We start from the raw sequence: 14,751 nt of genomic DNA, 5'->3' as shown, positions 1-14,751 counted from the left end.
ATAAATTTTCAGGAATTAAAATCTGAACTCAATTTTAAAATAAACTTAGGAGCATTATTTAGAATAGAAAAAAATTAGAAACAACTGTCCATCAAGAGAAGAAAAACTAAATAAATTATGGTATATTTGCCAGTCAAATACTATTAAAACTACTCAAAAGATGTTAACTTTACTGACATACAAATACTATGATTTAATAAACAGTGAAAAAAAAAGAGCAAGTTGTAAAACTATGTAAATTGTGAGCTCACTGTAACAAAAGAACCAAACTGTGTATGCATATAAAACTGCAGGAAAGAAGAATTTGGAAACTTAGAAGCAACTATAAAACTTCTAGAAGAAAGCACTGGAGAAAATGCTTGTGGCCTCAAATTAGGCAAGAGTTTCTCAGACACATATACTAACAGTACAATCCATAAAAGAAGAACATAATAATTTGGCCTTCATCACTCCTGTTCTTCAAAAGACACTGTTAAGAGAATGAAAAGATAAGCCATAAAAAAGATGAAAAAACATGGAAAACATGTGATAAAGAACAGTTTTTAAAACCATTACACTCGGGTCCTTTATAGCTCCAACATTTTCTTCCTATCTTATTATGCTATTATTCACTCTAATAACAGTTTTTACTCAGATTCTATAAACGATTTTGGCATGTCACAAATTTTGCATCCAATGTATCAAAATTAATGGTGTTTAAATACATATAGTGTCTTCCAAATTATTTTCTGTAGACTTCCAGTGTCCCAGCAGATATTAACAGACTTCCTAAGATCACAACCAATGGGAAACATAAGGTTATATACAAAATTAGGTTTCTGCAATGAAAAATTTCTATGTCTTTACTATATTGATTTGCATTTCTTCACACTACAGATGCAGTATGTTAACCAAGCCTAGCTTGACCTTTTGATTTTATTCTCAGTTCAGTTCAGCTCAGTTGCTCAGTCATGTCAGACTCTTTGCGACCCCATGAATCAGAGCATGCCAGGCCTCCCTGTCCATCACCAACTCCTGGAGTCGACCCAAACTCATGTCCATTGAGTTGGTGATGCCATCCAACCATCTCATCCTCTGTTGTCCCCTTCTCCTCCTGCCCTCAATCTTTCCCAGCATCAGGGTCTTTTCCAATGAGTCAGCTCTTCGCATCAGGTGGCCAAAGTATTGGAGTTTCAGCTTGAACATCAGTCCTTCCAATGAACACCCAGGACTGATCTCCTTCCTTTATGATGGACTGGTTGGATCTCCTTGCAGTCCAAGGGACTCTCAAGAGTCTTCTTCAACACCATAGTTCAAAAGCACCAATTCTTCAGCGCTCAGTTTTCTTTATAGTGCAACTCTCACATACATACATGACTACTAGAAAAACCATAGCCTTGACTAGACGGGCCTTTGTGGACAAAGTAATGTCTCTGCTTTTCAATATGCTGTCTAGGTTGGTCATAACTATCCTTCCGAGGAGGAAGCGTCTTTTAATTTCATGGCTGCTCACCATCTGCAGTGATTTTGGAGCCCCCCAAAATAAAGTCAGCCCCTGTTTCCACTGTTTCTCCATCTATTTGCCATGAAGTAAAGGGACCAGATGCCATGATCTTCGTTTTCTGAATGTTGAGCTTTAAGCCAACTTTTTCACTCTCTTCTTTCACTTTCATCAAGAGGCTTTTTGGTTCCTCTTCACTTTCTGCCATAAGGGTGGTGTCATCTGCATATCTGAGGTTATTGATATTTCTCTCCTCAATCTTGATTCCAGCTTGTACTTCCTCCAGCTCATCATATCTCATGATGTACTCTGCACAGAAGTTAAATAAGTAGGATGACAATATACGGCCTTGACGTACTCCTTTTCCTATTTGGAAGCAGTCTGTTGTTCCATGTCCAGTTCTAACTGTTGCTTCCTGACCTGCACAGATTTCTCAAGAGGCAGGTCAGGTGGTCTGGTATTCGAATCTCTTTCAGAATTTTCCACAGTTTATTGTGATCCACACAGTCAAAGGCTTTGGCATAGTCAATAAAGCAGTAGATGTTTTTCTGGAACTCTCTTGCTTTTTCGATGATCCAGAGGATGTTGACAATTTGATCTCTGGCTCCTCTGCCTTTTCGAAAACCAGCTTGAACATGTGGAAGTTCATGGTTCACGTATTGCTGAAGCCTGGCTTGGAGAATTTTGAGCATTACTTTACCAGCATGTGAGATGAGTATAATTGTGCGGTAGTTTGAGCTTTCTTTGGCATTGCCTTTCTTTGGGATTGGAATGAAAACTGACCTTTTACAGTTCTGTGGCCACTGCTGTGTTTTCCAAATTTGCTGACATATTGAGTGCAACACTTTAGCAGCATCATCTTCCAGGATTTGAAATAGCTCAACTGGAATTCCATCACCTCCACTAGCTTTGTTCGTAGTGATGCTTTCTAAGGCCAACTTGACTTCACATTCCAGGATGTCTGGCTCTAGGTGAGTGATCACACCATTGTGATTATCTGGGTCGTGAAGATCTTTTTTGTATAGTTCTTCTGTGTATTCTTGCCACCTCTTCTTAATATCTTCTGCTTTGGTTAGGTCCATTCCATTTTAGTCCTTTATTGAGCCGATCTTTGCATGAAATGTTCCCTTGGTATCTCTAATTTTCTTGAAGAGATGTCTAGTCTTTCCCATTGTTTCCCATTGTTTTCCTGCTCACATTTAGAAATTATTCCTACCTTAAATTGAATTTATTTCTTAGTAATTATACTGACTTTCAAAAATGGAATAAAACTTTCTCTTTATTAAGTAATTGGTTGACAGGTTTTCTCATTTTTTTTTAACCAGGAGAAAAACTTCACAATTATCTTCTGAAAACACGAATCTCACTATCCTCAGTTTGAACAATTCCTAAAGCTAAAGAGTTTTCCTGAGTATGACTGTAAGATAAAACTGTTAGCTAAAGATAGATTTCTTTTCTAATGAGTTCAAATTATATATCTTCAATTAACTTTGATTAATAAATAAAATCACTAGTTTTTTCAGAAAGTTGTAAAATGTAACTTAAAAACTAATTACTAAAGTGTACTATGTATATATAAAAATTCCTGAGTTTGGGTAAATATGTCTCAAGACTATTTTTAAGATGACAAACATGCTGGGAGTTCCCTGATGGCCTAGTGGTTGAGATTCCAGGCTTTCACTGCTGTAGACAAGTTCAATCCTTGGTTGGAGAACTGAGATTTTGCAAGCCACCTGATGCAGCCAAACAAAATGAAAAGAAAAAAAAGACTATAAACATGCTTTTTATCTATTAAACTTGGGTTTTAGTGGCAAGCACATATTCTTCTCAACTGGTGATTTTAATCCAAACTTTCTCTCTAGTGCCTTAAGACAATTAAATCACCACGCTGCAAAATCAATAAGTCGAAAATGAATGTAAGAACAACTTATTTATCCAGAGCCATAATTAAGCTATTTCAGATACTTTCTGTCAGCCACCAAAACGGCCTTTTTGTATTATTGATTTCTGATAGCAATCTAAACTAATTACAAACTTCTCTGGCTTCTTAAAGAACATAATTATAAGCTTTGTTGGCATTTAAACTTAAGTCCTCTCCAATATCAGATACAGGGATGTTTTAGGTGGTAAATGAAATGAATATAAAAATCTTTGAACAGTACCTGGCACTATAAATGCTCAAGAAATGTTAACAAACTTAATTATTACTAAACTTCTATGATTCCTTTGTATTATTTTTCTACTCTATTAGGCTTTTGACCGTCATTGACATCACGTATGTTTCTAACAGATCATTCAAATTTTGCAGATTTTCAGTGAGAAATCTGATAATTAAGCTAGATAGTAATATGTCTCTAACTCCAAACTATTCAGGCTTCAAGTCAAGACTGAGTACATGGACTTTGCAACTTGTACTTTTGCTGTGAGAAAGCCTTATTACCTTGTAATAATATTTCACAGAGTTGAAGTTTCTGAATAAGTGATCTCTCCAAGATGAAGTGTTATGCTCCTAGTTTTTACAGACAATGGAAACCAAGTGAAAGGAAATTATCATATATGTTTCAAACCTTACAAAGACTTAGCCATATTTTAGGTCAAACACAGGTCTGTATTTTTTAGGTGACATTTCAGTCCAGTTCAGTCACTCAGTTGTGTCCGACTCTTTGCAACCCCATGCACCGCAGCACACCACGCCTCCCTGTCCATCACCAACACCCGGAGTTCACCCAACCCCATGTGCATCGAGTCAGTGATGCCATCCAACCATCTCATCCTCTATCGTCCCCTTCTCCCGCCCTCAATCTTTCCCAGCATCAGGGTCTTTTCCAATGAGTCAGCTCTTCGCATCAGGTGGCCAAAGTATTGGAGTTTCAGCTTGAACATCAGTCCTTCCAATGAACACCCAGGACTGATCTCCTTCCTTTATGATGGACTGGTTGGATCTCCTTGCAGTCCAAGGGACTCTCAAGAATCTTCTTCAACACCACAGTTCAAAAGCACCAATTCTTCAGCGCTCAGTTTTCTTTATAGTGCAACTCTCACATACATACACAACTACTGGAAAAACCATAGCCTTGACCTGATGGACCTTTGTGGACAAAGTAACGTCTCTGCTTTTCAATATGCTGTCTAGGTTGGTCATAACTATCCTTCCGAGGAGGAAGCGTCTTTTAATTTCATGGCTGCAATCACCATCAGCAGTGATTTTGAAGCCCCCCCCCCAAAAAAGTCAGCCCGTTTCCACTGTTTCTCCATCTATTTGCCATGAAGTGAAGGAACCGGATGCCATGATCTTCGTTTTCTGAATGTTGAGCTTTAAGCCAACTTTTTCACTCTCCTCTTTCATCAAGAGGCTCTTTAGTTCACTTTCTGCCATAAGGGTGGTGTCACCTGCTTATCTGAGGTTATTGATAGTTCTCCCGTCAATCTTGATTCCAACTTGTGCTTCCTCCAGCCCATCATTTCTCATGATGTACTCTGCATATAAGTTAAATAATAAACAGGGTGACAATATACAGCCTTGATGTACTCCTTTTCCTATTTGGAACCAGTCTGCTGTTCCATGTCCAGTTCTAACTGTTGTTTCCTGACCTGCATACAGGTTTCTCAAGAGGCAGCTCAGGTGGTCTGGTATTCCCACCTCTTTCAGAATTTTCCAGTTTGTTGTGATCCACAGAGTCAAAGGCTTTGACATTTACCAAGAAAAAAATTTGTAGCACAAATATACTTAACTCCTATTCAGAGTATTTCAAATACTTCAAAGACCACTGAATGTTTCAAAGACACTTATTCTATTTATTCCTGACTTGAAACACCAACGAAATGCAGTATAATTGTGTTCATTATCTATTCTTTTCTTCTTTATTAGAATCCTCTGTGTTTTAGCTGGGCACAAAGGCTGTCCATCTAGACTACCTTTCAAGCTCTCCTTACACCCAGGCATAGAAAGTGACTACCTTCTGGCCAGTGAGTTGTACCTTCCAAGTCATGTCCTTAAAAGGAAGCTATATGCTCATTTCTCTTTCTCCTTCCCTTAGCCTGGGACTTAAATCTGATGCTAGTGAAGCATCTCCAACAAGACACTATTATAGGGGATGGCAGAACAAGATAAAAAGCAGCAGCTGGGCCCAGACCACCCTGAGGAGCATAACTAACCTACCCAAGGGATCACCTTCTAATGGGACTTTTATTGGAGAAAGACACAAACTCTTATCCTGGTTGCTGCTGCTGCTGCTAAGTCACTTCAGTCATGTCCGACTCTGTGTGACCCCTTAGACGGCAGCCCACCAGGCTCCCCTGTCCCTGGGATCCTCCAGGCAAGAACACTGGAGTAGGTTGCCATTTCCTTCTCCAATGCATGAAACTGAAAAGTGAAAGGGAAGTCGCTCAGTTGTGTCCGACTGTTAGCGACCCCATGGACTGCAGACTATCAGGCTCCTCCATCCATGGGATTTTCCAGGCAAGAGTACTGGAGTGGGGTGCCATTGCCTTCTCCCTTATCCTGGTTAGACCTCTGTTACAGTAGCTGATCCAATACCTAAACTTATAAGACATTTTACAGGAGTGGAAACTAAGGTTCAGGGATGAAGAAATGCACCCCAAAGTACACTGCTAGTTCGGTGGTATGGTCCAGATTCTAACTGAGCCATAGAGGTCTTATTCCAAAGCCCATGCTGTTTCTACTATTCTTACACTGCCTAACACTTATCTTACACTGTGCAGGGAAATGTGAGCCTGAGCACCTGCTGCAAACTACAGGCATTGCAAGATTTCTTCCTTGGAAACAGGGGAACATGGTAACATAGTTTCTGTGAAATGCTTCCACTAGCACTACACCCCACCAACGATGCTGATTAGCCTTGGCCTTAACTGCCCAGCCACAGTATGGATGAATAGCCCCTTGTTCCAAGGGAATTGGAGCTTTATGTTGGGAAAGCTATAATCAGAAGCTGCTGCTGCTGCTGCTAAGTCGCTTCAGTCGTGTCCGACTCTGTGCGACCCCATAGACGGCAGCCCACCAGGCTCCTCCATCCATGGGATTTTCCAGGCGAGAGTACTGGAGTGCGTTGCCATTGCCTTCTCTGATAATCAGAAGCTATCAGGTATTTAAGAAAAAGGCAGCACCATATATAAGTACTTCAGAAATTAATACACTCACTTTGAAAGAATCTGGCTGAGATAATAAAGACAAACTGGAACAGAAGGTTACAGAAAATATGTCAGTTCATTATAACAAACATGAAGTAAGGTTTTTTTAAAAAAAGACATTAGGGTGTGGACAATGGGCAAAGAGCTGTAGATATAGATACGGCAAAGGGATATTTGAAAAAACTGAATTTAAGAGGCCAAGAGGCTTGAGAAGAATAAAATGTCTGAAACAGCTACTGTTTAGAATTCAACTTCTAGCATTTTGTCCTTGGGCAATACCTGCACATGTGCATTCATAATTACAAGAACCACCACTCCAGCACAGTAATAGAAAAGGAACAAGACAGAAGTACCTTCAATGCCCATTTCTAGAGGACTTTCATTTTTCACTTTACATACTTCTACAGCTTTTCCTTCAACAAGTATGTATTCAAATGTCTCTCTTATCATTAAAAAACAAAAAAATTCAGAGAATCAAAAAGCATCAGTGAATAAGCTAGCTGAAGTTTGACATGAATCAGCAATCACTCTTCAATATCTCAGAATATTCTAGCTTTGATAAGGTTAAAGGAATGACAGAATCTGAAGAACTTGGTGCCATAATTTTGAAGCTGGTAATTCATTCATTCATTCAAAAAATGTTATAGAGTGCTGCTACCCTCATGGGAGACATGGTCAGTGCAACCAGAGTCATGTTTGTGACAAGGTAAATTCAGAAACTGGACTAAGCAAAGGCACGAGGGATGAGTAAAACGGTGAGGAAGATGAGGTACAGTCATAAAATAAGTCACAGAGATATAATGTACAGCATAGGGAATATAGTCAGTAATACTGCAGAAGCTTTGTATGGTGACAGATGGTAACTAGACTTATAGTGATGATCATTTTGTAATGTATAAAAATATCAAACCACTACATCGTACACCTGAAACTTATAAATCAATTATACTTCAATAAAAAAGAAACCAAGACTATAAATTAGCAACTTCTCTAACAATTGGTTACGCTTATGGTTGTTTAATTAAAAAAACTGGGCTTATATATGTTCATGAGTATGAGTGTCTGTGTTGTCATTTCATTTTTCCTAGCAATCCATTTTTACTATGTTTTACAAAAGTATTGGTCTGTGATGGACTGGAAATCAGGGGGCATGGGGAAACCAATCCACTCGTCCTGCACCACAGTCAGTCTGAGAAATACTGCTAAACTGCTTAATATTTTGCTGGGGCCTGCAAAATTCTATTTTGGGAAAACAGCAGTGGATCACTTTAGAAGATACCTACTCAAATGAAACTATAAAAGCAAGGAGACAACAGAATAAATTAAAAACAAGTAAGAAATATACAGAAAATACTAAGTATGATGAAGGAAATGATTATAGAGAAATGAGACAGAGACTGGAAGGACAATACTGCTTTGGAGAGCACAGCTGATCAGAAGGCCTCAAGTTAAGCAGTGATTTGGATTTGGTGGACGTGTGGGTTAAGGGTAACAAGAAAACAGCAAGCAGAAAAGCAGGGAAGCAGAGTGAAAGAGGACCTTACCATCAGATGAAAAAAGGACAGTATTTTAGAACTGAAGAATATGTTTATTCAGTGTCCCAAATGGGATCCTGAGGTGAGGGACTTTGTTGCCAGCAACTCACTCATTCTCTCAGAAACTGACCAATGAGGCTACTTAGTAATTTAAAGAAAAATCCACGAATTTACTAGTCAAAGGCTGTTATCCTAGTTGACACTCTTACCTACAAAGGAATTACAAGTTTAAATCCCACAGATTTTAATGCTACCTTGCTCCTTTTCAGGTAACATTTTGCTGCTATTATTGATGAAAAGAATGAGTTACAATACTGAAAATATGAATCCGGTCTACTTTTGTAAAAAGTCAAATATTTCCTAGGCCTTTTAGCAAAGTACTCATCACAGCATACTACCAAGGCATAACATTTCAGATGACCATTCTGCAGACTTGAAACAAGTGACCTTCAAAGAATTTTACTGCCTGAATCAACAGAGATGTAAATGTGGTTGACCCTTCAACAACAGATCTGAGCTGTGCAGGTCCACTTATATTTGGATTTTTTTCAACAGTAAATACTATAGATTCTCAATCAATTAAATCTGAGGATATGGAGGAACAGAAGATACACAGAGACAACTATAAATTACAGGAGGATTTTCCACTGTGCAGAGGTTGGTATTGTTCAAAAGTCAATGCACAGTCAATACATGTAAGGTTATATAACAGAATACTGGTAACAACCAAAAAAGACACCTTAGCCTATTTACTTTAAAAACTTTTAATTAAAAAAAAAAACACAACTCTTGCTGTGGGGACCCAACTATGTTCATTAATTAGTAAATAGAAATATTCTAATACCTACTGCTAAAATTAAAAAAATCAAATATCTGTGAATATAACTACCTTAGTTTATAAATAAACTTGTTTATGTGATAAACATTGGTAAATGCAAAGCAAACACTCTGGAAGGACGTACACAAAACTTCCTTTGAGATTACTCCTGGTAACAGGAAATAAGATTGTGGAGAGAGGAAGAAAGGGGCAATTTGAGCCTATATATTGATTTGGATTATTTATAATAAGCATGTTTTCAACTAGTGCTTCAATAACAGAAACATTTAAAGACATTTCCAGAATATATCAGCCTTTGCTCTTATTCTAGTACCTGCTTTAACAGATCATCTGACTGACTCACTGTTCATCTACTTTCTGAACACAACTGGTGCTTGTAATTCCTGATAGTTATGCTCTACAGTTATCATGGACACTGAATTGGCAGATACTTAACCACTGTACTGGAGAAGGCAATGGCAACCCACTCCAGTACTCTTGCCTGGAAAATCCCACGGATGGAAGAGCCTGGCAGGCTGTAGTCCATGGGGTCGCTAAGAGTTGGACACGACTGAGCGACCTCGTTTTCACTTTTCACTTTCATGCATTGGAGAAGGAAATGGCAACCCACTCCAGTGTTCTTGCCTGGAGAATCCCAAGGACGGGGGAGCCTGGTGGGCTGCCGGCTATGGAGTCGCACAGAGTCGGACATGACTGAAGCGACTTGGCAGCAGCAGCAGCAGTACCAAAGGGAAATGCAGGCCCAGGATCTTATGAGCCTCTGGTAACATTTTCATCATTGGATCAAACACATAACCTTGTTTAATGTGTGCTTCTGTTTAAAGACACCTTGCTCAATATATATCTTGATTCATTAACACTGAACTCACAGCTAAAAGTGCTATTACTCATGTCTGAGGGAAGCTAATCTAACAAACATATTTTCTCCCTAAGGCACATCACAACTTCCTTATCCTTCGGAACACTAGGTAAGAGCTCAGCGCTATACTTGGGGCCAGTTTTAACTGTGAAATCAACAAAAAGCACAAAAATGCAAAACACACGACACTAAACAGACTGTGAAAAAGACCTTTACAGTATGGAGATGGGATTTAAAACCATTAAGCTCTGCAGCAACTAGGTGAAGCTGAACACTAGCTACCTTCTCAAGGCAGGATATGCAGGCTTCCGCTCCATCCCAGGCCTCTCTGCTCTCTTTTCTAACCGGATCTGCTTCACTGAATAATGATGTTACCCACCCGACACTGCTGGGATTTGCTATTGCGACTCTTGCATTAAACAGAGTACTATGTACTAACAACAACAAAAACCCAGTTCTAACGAGAAAACACACACATGAGTAAAATTTAACCCACAGTTTTATTTAAAAGGATTGAAGGGAGTAATTAAGAAGGAAAAACTTCAGAGACAGCAGTATTTCAACGAATTCATACTATGCTAACTAGGTACTAGATTTTCTCAGAGATAAATACAATGATGAATTAGACATGGATTGAAAAAGAGTCAGACAAAATTGAACAACTGACCACTCACTCTTGTTATCAAGATATAGTCTCTTAGAAGAGGGTACGGAGTTAAGAAAACTAAAAATTCGGTGTCTTAAGTAATTTCTAATAAAGTAGCTTTATTTTTAATATGCAAAGATCTCCAAGATATACCAATGAAAAAGATACGAAAAAGAGATAAACATGCTCATACAAATATATAATTCCATACTGAATTATTATTTATAAGCGTGTGGAAAGATTTATACCAAAATAAGAATAGTAATTATTTCAGGAAACAGAACTGAAATTGGAGACGGTAGTCAAAGAGGACTTAAACTTTACTAGTATTGTTTGCCATTTTGCATAATAAAATTAAAAGGCTAATTAGTAAAATAATTATGTATAACATCATGTAGCTCATGGAGGTGATTATGTATCAGGACCCTTGCCTGATGAGATTGTCATGTGAGAGTCACAAGTTCACTTGTCAAGAAAAATATGAAAAGGACAAAAAATTCCATTAATAACTGGTAAAGTGGGCATAGTCAGAATTACAACCTCATAACCTATGGCACAGTGGTAAAGAATCTGCCTGCCAATGCAGGAAATGGGGGTTCAATCCTTGGATCAGGAAAATACCCTAGAGTAGGAAATAGCAACCCACTTCAGTATTCTTGCCTGGAAAATTCCATGGACAGAGGATCCTAGTGGGCTACAGTCCATGGGATTCTAAGAGTTGGACACAGCACAAAAGCGCAGCATAATTTGAATTTGTTTGCTTGTTGTTTACTAATAGTGCAAATTTGTTTACTAATAGTTTATTTTTACTCAGTGAAACACAAAAGAAACCAAAAAAGAAGCAAAAGGAAAAGGAATGAATAGGGAAAAAAATTTGAGATGAGGAATACGAAAATAAGAAATCACTGAGAATTAACAAGGGAAAAAGAGAAGGTACCATAAACCTAGGATGCTGAGGTACGTTTAAAGGACTCTGACATAAAGCAGTTTGGAATATTTTTTCACAATTCCTAATAGAAATTCATATTTTCTAGTATTCAGTAACTATTGAACTGACATGCAAAAATGAAAGTCAGTAATGCCAATCAAAAAAAATCAAATTCAACGATTCAATCATTTATTCAACAGATACTTATCAAGCACCTAACACCAACTTTTTTCTTTTCTTTCCTTCCTTTTTAAAAACATTTTTTTGGCTGCTATGCATATAGGATCTTAGTTCCCCAACCAGGGATGGAACCTGTACCCCCGGAACTGGAGGCACAGAGTCTTAACTAGGAGACTGCCAGGGAAATCCCCCAAGTTATTTGATATAACTTTGCCTTCATGAGGTTTAAAACACAGTTATAACTTCTTTGGAGAGAACTTCCCTAACTATGACTACAGGACTAAAATAATTCATGCTAATCAACAGTCAATTCGATTTATGTTGTTTTAATGAAATAAAAAGTTACTGGTTTTGATTACATAAAGAGCCAGAAATTTGTTTTAAAACAAATTCTATCACTGAGGAGATTTTATAAAAAAAAAAAAAGCAAGAGCCAGACTTATCTTCAGATGATCTGAACTGTTTCAATCTTAAAGTGGGTGGGGGGATTACAAAGTCAAACACCAGTCTCTTTTCAGATCAATCCATAAACCTAACACAATCTATTTCCATTACAATTACTAATAAGTTAGCCAACATAATATACTGCTTCACATATTCCCCACGCTTTCTCTAAGAAATTACCTGTTTTCCAAAAGCAAATGCTTTTAAGCAAGGCATCATACTGAAACTTGTCTAACAAATAACCTATCACAAATGCTAGCATTTCAAAGTCTAACAGTATATGTTTCCAAATTATAAACTTTAATTATAAATTTTATAAATTATAAAAATTTGTGACTTTTTATACAGAGTTTATGGCATTTCTGCCTGAGGTATAAAAATATAAGCATGCCTTTTCTAGGATATCTACAACAGAAAAACCAGACAAAGCAATATAAATAATAAGAGGAACATGTACAAAAAGAAAGACAAATTTACATAAAAAATTCTTATATCCTCTCCTAAAAGATAATTCAAGGGATTACAATTATAAATCATAAAACATCAAGAATTATTTAGTTTTTTAGGTTACCCAAAGGGCAAGAGTTCATGAACTCTATAAAGCTGATGATAACAAAGGATTTCTATTTTATTTATTTTTTTAATTTTTATTTTTACTTTATTTTGCTTTACAGTACTGTATTGGTTTTGCCACACATTGACATGAAGGACTTCTATTTTAAATGCAGCATTCCTTTAAAAAAATATATCCTCTGGGAACATTTTATCCAATATATGTTTCTCAGAACACTAGACCTACATGGTTTCCTGGAGGGAGAAAAAGGATATGATCAATTAGATTTGGCAAACACAACTTACCTTCTAACTCCATCTTGAAAATATTTGAAGCGTAACATACTATTTAATAAACCTTGTACAAATATCAGGTTTTCTGTTTTGTTTTTGACCATCACACAGTATATGTCTTTAGTAACAAAATCCTTTCAACACAGCTACTCACATTCTTTGGGACACCCTTTGATATGTAAATTTTAAATGATACAAATACTCTACATAATTAACCGTCAAGAAAGCCATGTAGTTTTCAATAGGCACTACTTTTAAAGACTATGAGACACCTTTGGTTGGGTATAGTGGTAGGCTGCAGTCCATGGGGTTGCTAAGAGTTGGACACGACTGAGCGACTTCCCTTTCACTTTTCACTTTAATGCACTGGAGAAGGAAATGGCAGCCCACTCCAGTGTTCTTGCCTGGAGAATCCCAGGGACGGGTGAGCTTGGTGGGAGGCCGTCTATGGGGTCACGCAGAGTTGGACACGACTGAAGCGACTTAGCAGTATCAGTGATCAAAACACAAATCATTATTATGGCTTTCTCTGATACTGTTATTGTAAGAGAGCTAAGAGAGAAAATACATACCAGTTCCAACACTGACTGGGTTATTAATACAGAATATGAATCACAAATCCAGATATAGGAGTTTCAGGCTACACATTTTATAGTAGCGTGGTACATAATGTGCTCGACTAAACCAAAACTATGTCTAAATTTAAGCGCACATTCCTTAATAACAATTTTTATTAAAAGAAACTACAGCTGTGTCCATATAGCCCTTTTGCTTTTCAAGTCAGCTGACCAAAGTCTGATCTAAAAAAAGACACTTTAGCAGTACAGTAATCCTACACATCTTTTCTGGACTTTTGCAGCTTTCATGTTTTGGGACACCCCTATGATTTATCATCACAAATTGTTAACATTTTTCTTGGAATCTGCAAGAAACTCACCTTCAGAAAAAAAAAAAAAGAAGATATTAGTTGGAAGGCAGATGGAAAATTAAGCATGTCTGAGCTCTCAAAAGGGCTTCCCAGTTTGAACTAGTAGTGAAGAACCTGTCTGCCAATGCAGGAGACTTAAGAGACGAAGGTTCAATTCCTGGGTCAGGAAGATTCCCTGAAGGAGGGCACTGCAACCCACTCTGGTATTCTTGCCAGAATTCCATGGACAGAGGAGCCTGGTGGGTTACCAGTCCATTGGGTCACAAAGAGCTGGACAGGACTGAGGTGACATAGCACTTAGCGCAAGCACTCAAACAAACAAGTAGGATATTTACTATAATGTGTTTATCTGGACCTAGCAAAGTATGCCAAGGCTGCTGCTGCTGCTGCTAAGTCTCTTCAGTCATGTCCGACTCTGGGCGACCCCATGGACTGCAGCCTACCAGGCTCCTCCGTCCATGGGATTCTCCAGGCAAGAGTACTGGAGTGGGGTGCCACCGCCTTCTCCGATGCCAAGGCTAAGGAGGCTTTAATCATCAGAAATCAGTTACTGCCTTTCTCTACTGAAGTAAAAAACAGAAATCAAATTAAAAAGTATTTGACTCTATGAAATATGAAAGGTTTAATGTGAATGAAACTCCAGACTTAAAATATTTCAAACTTTATAGAATTATTGACCATCATATGATATAAACACAAATATTTACCACTTTGTTTCGAGAGAACATCTTAATACCAGTCCAAAGTTACTGTTAACTGAGTATGAAAAGCGATATACCATACAATCAATAATACAACTCAAACATTTAGAAGAAATTTGAGTTAAGGAAAAGCAGGAAAGCAGTCAAAGCACAGCAAATCTGAAAAATCCCTGAAGTAAAAAGTTTGACATAATTAATTTCAATCATTTCAGAACTTT

The 14,751-nt window shown here is 37.7% G+C and overlaps 1 protein-coding gene across 4 annotated transcripts in view; it reads right to left on the bottom strand.

The window, feature by feature from the left end:
• Positions 1-14,751, bottom strand: part of USO1 (USO1 vesicle transport factor) — a 75,490-nt gene that overhangs the window by 57,452 nt on the left and 3,287 nt on the right. The window lies entirely within an intron of this gene.

The sequence above is a fragment of the Oryx dammah genome, unplaced genomic scaffold (genome assembly GCF_014754425.2).
Source record: "Oryx dammah isolate SB20612 unplaced genomic scaffold, SCBI_Odam_1.1 HiC_scaffold_3, whole genome shotgun sequence".
In the NCBI taxonomy this organism is placed as follows: domain Eukaryota; kingdom Metazoa; phylum Chordata; class Mammalia; order Artiodactyla; family Bovidae; genus Oryx; species Oryx dammah.
The sequence above is the reverse complement of the archived record's forward strand: the minus strand, read 5'-3'. Positions and strand labels throughout refer to the sequence as shown.